Source organism: Hydra viridissima, unplaced genomic scaffold, assembly GCF_058129835.1.
Source record: "Hydra viridissima isolate aposymbiotic clone 2 unplaced genomic scaffold, HvirCarnegie_v1 scaffold_12, whole genome shotgun sequence".
NCBI classification, from domain to species: Eukaryota; Metazoa; Cnidaria; class Hydrozoa; order Anthoathecata; family Hydridae; genus Hydra; species Hydra viridissima.
This window is the reverse complement of record NW_028324311.1, coordinates 1,646,921-1,651,169: the sequence shown is the minus strand read 5'-3', so window position 1 is coordinate 1,651,169 and position 4,249 is coordinate 1,646,921.

Sequence of the window (4,249 nt, the reverse complement as noted above, 5' to 3'; positions counted from 1 at the left end):
TGAAATATGAAAAACGAAAACATGAAATATCTAGCCGCCTTTTACAAGATAATTATAAATTTGAATAACTTTTTAAAAGGTTTTGCATTATCAAATAAGTTAAAAAAAGCCCATTAGAAAATGCACCTACTAAATAAACAACTGACAGTGGAATGCATATTGTAGAGCTTATAGAGTAGTCGGCGCAAAAAATGATGGCATATGGGAAAAAAATACTTAAAAAATACATAAATTTAAGGCTGGTGAATGAAGGACCAAGGAATTTAATGAAACCAGATCTTGACAACAAATTATATTTAAGCTTTTTTATGTTTTGCTATACTTTTTTTAGTCATTTTAAAATTGTTCTTACAGGTCTATTTTATCATTGGCAGACTTTGTTTACACGAAAAAAGTTCTCAAACTTACAAATGTTTATCTTTAAAAAATGATAAAATCTGTTCGTGCCGACAACTAATTTCCTTTACCTTGGAGTAATTTGTTTAGTAATTTGTCAACTCATGAACATATTAAACAAATGCTACAAAAGTTTAAACTAATACAAAAATTTAAACCATAGTTATAAGTTGCACGTCCACTCGTATGTCCATGCTTTTATTCCTTCCTTCATTGCGTCTTTAATTACGTGTTTAATTCCAATTGCGGAAAAATTACAAGAATTGTGTGGTTTAAAGTTATGCGGACAATTTTATCTGACAATAAAATCGGTTGTACACACTGTTAAAGTTAGAGCATTTCTCTGTGATGCCCCAGCAAGATCATTTTTTAAAATGGATTGTTGCTCATACTGGATATTATTCTTGTGGAAGAGGCATTATCAAAGGTTTTTGGGAAGGAAGGGAAGCGTTTAATGAAGAAAAGGAATTTTGCAAGCGGATTACGATATTAGCTGCCAATCGTATAAGCAACATCAGAAATATGTCTCCTCTTATAGCTGCTGGTTTTAAATGTGTTTCCGGATTTCTGCCTTGACAATATGCAAAAAACCAACTAATATTTCAAAAGAATTTTGAATTATTTCCGTAAAGGTCCTATGGCTAGTTAATTACAAGCACATATTTTACAGATTTGTGAGAAACTAATTGAATTTAGAAATTAGTTTCAACATAGACGGACAGAGAGGCGGAAAGAGAAGTTTTAAAGAAACCCACCTTTACAAATGTGTAATTGGTAAGTGTCTTCCAATGCTGCTTTCCAAAAAACCAATGATTTTCTTGACCTATTATTGTTTAATTAATTTTCTCTTTTTAGCGACTGTCCAAGAGACATATCCAAAGGTATCGGAGAAGACTGTCCATAAATTTATTTAGAACATGTTCAAAACGCAACAACATTACTAAAATCTTATTAAAAATATAATCATGTACTCTTTTTTGTGGATGCTGTGAGATATTTCTACAGTAAATCATGTCTCTTTTTTCATTTATTGCATTTGGATAGTTCATATTTTTCACACCTTCCTATATTCTGTAACTACTTTCCAGTCCAAATATATATATATATATATATATATATATATATATATATATATATATATATATATATATATATATATATATATATATGTATATATATATACACACACACCTTCCTATATTCTGTAACCACTTTCCAGTCCAAACATATATATATATATATATATATATATATATATATATATATATATATATATATATATATATATATATATATACACACACACACATAAATATACGTCTTTTTAGACCGTCGTTAATACGCGTTAAATAAGGGAACTTTAAGACGTTTTAGTAAAGACGACTTGAAGTGTTTCATTTGAGACCAGTTTAAGACATCTTTAAGACCATTTTGAAGACGTCTTCAATTTGTCTTTAAGACGACTTGTTGTTGGGTGGGAACTTACAGTGTTTCATTTGAGACCAGTTTCAGACAACTTTAAGACGTCTGAAACAAGGCAACTTTAAGACGTTTTAAATAAGACGACTTACTGTGTTTCATTTGAGACCAGTTTGAGACAACTTTAAGATGTCTTAAATAAGGCAACTTTAAAACGTCTTAGATAAAACGACTTAATGTGTTTCATTTGAGACCAGTTTAAGACATCTTTAAGACCATTTTGAAGACGTCTTCAATTTGCCTTTAAGGCGACTTGTTGTTGGATGGGGAAATATCAAAAAAATACCCAAAAAGATCTAAGAAATGCCTAAACTAGCACGAATGTTACCATAAAAGTGCAGTGATCAAAAAAATAGTTATTTTTTATGAAACACTTTATCAAAACATTATTTCTGTTTTAAATCACCATTTTTTTACTTTTATTTGTCCGAGTTTTTAACTTGTTGTTGTTGTGCTGTGTATGTATGCACTTTCTTTCTCAATAAAAAAATATCTTAAGACAACTTTTTAAAATAAAACCTTGTATATTATAAAAAAGGTGCGTGCATATAGAATGTATGTCAGATTTTTCATAAGCAGCAGTATTTTAAAGCAGAACTACCAGTATTTTATGTAGACCCACATTACCTCACTGGGGGTAATGTGGGTCTTTATAGGCATCTTCAAATAAAGGCTCCCCAGACAAATTGATAGTATTTTAAGTTAAAGTTTTTTGTTAAATTTGTTTAGGATGATTAGGATGTTTAGGATTGTTTAGGATGTTTAGGATGTCCATTCATGATTTTATGACATCTTTTGTTAGAAAGCCGATACCTAAACATTGTTTTTTTTTTTAACTCAGAAATAGGCAAAAATAGGCTCAGATTACCCCATCCTATCCTAGTTATTCAATTAATACAACTTATTCTGCATTACGACTTACAAACGACTCAATGTCGTTTGATTGAATTACTGAAAAAAGCAGCGAAATGAAGCTTCAATTTAATTGTTTTTTTTTGTTTGTTTGTTTCTTAATGAAAATAGGTTTAAAATTTTTTTGTTTTATCAAAAAATAAAAAACACAACTTCAAGTGTTTTTTTTTTTTTATTCTGTCAGCTCTGGTTGAACTGGTTGCTATCAAACTAACAAACTACTTCAATAATCTATTGACAAAATAATGCTTTTTAAACCTTAAGTTCTCTGCGAAATTTAGCAACTGAAAAAAGTGCAACATCTTGTTGTCCTCTGCGTAACGTACCAAATAAACATAGACCAACTTTTTTTCCCAAAAAAATATGTTATATAAAAAAAAGGAACCACGCAGAGAAAAAATGAACTAATTATATATTGCTTTATCATGTTTGTGATATTGCTTTCTATCTAATAATAGAAAGTTCTTTAATTTTTATATTTCTATACTGATATATCATATATTTGTAGTTAATTAAATTTTTCTTGTATAATCTATGCAGAGATGTACTTTTTTAACATATCTAGTGAAAAGCATTAGGGTAAGTGGAGCTGATCCAACCTTACTCTGACCCCTAATTGCCCTCTTCCTAGGAACTACGTTCCTTAAAATCAAAATGTTTTTTTCGTTCTATCATAAAACTAAATCAAAATTCATCGACAGGTCTTAACTTTCATTAAAAAATCTCTTCACCAGATACAACTTTAATTTACCCCCAATTTACCCCCCTGAAAATGTCGACAATTTTTTTTGATAAAACTTAAAAGCTTTCGATGAATTTTGATCGAGTTTAAATTGAAAAAAAAAGTTGGAAAAGGTTTTTTAGAAACCATACTCAAAAGTAGAACGATTAGGGGTTGAGTAGAGTTGCTACAATCACTTTAATACCGACAAATCTGAGTTATGGTTTGCAAAGTTGCTTGTCTGACTGGGTCTGTAAAAATAGATTTGCATTCTTGCTTGATGAAATAAATTTTTTTGCGAATGTTAAAAAGAGGAAGCTTAGCATTACCAAAACAAATTCCCAGTGCTCCCTACGACTACACCACTACCGATAGTATATTATGGTTTTCCATATGTTTTTATATCACGTAATTTTGTGCATTGTTCATAGTATGCTTAATTAATACCTAGAAATTATTTCTTTGTAAGAAGCTTCTTTCCTCGCATCATTATTTCGTTTTAAAGATTATAAATCTGTTTAAATCGTTTATTTGGTGGCAACAATGTAAAGCCGATCGTGCGTAATTGTGATTGAGTTTTTCAAAACCGAGTGTAGCACTTCAATATGCATTTATTTAGCAATAATTATTTGATGGATAAATTAACTTTTTTATCTCAAAATAATCAGATGCAGCTTGAAAGATAAAAACGATTACAGTAAAAGTTTATTTTGAGAAATATCAATTGTTAGCTAATATTCA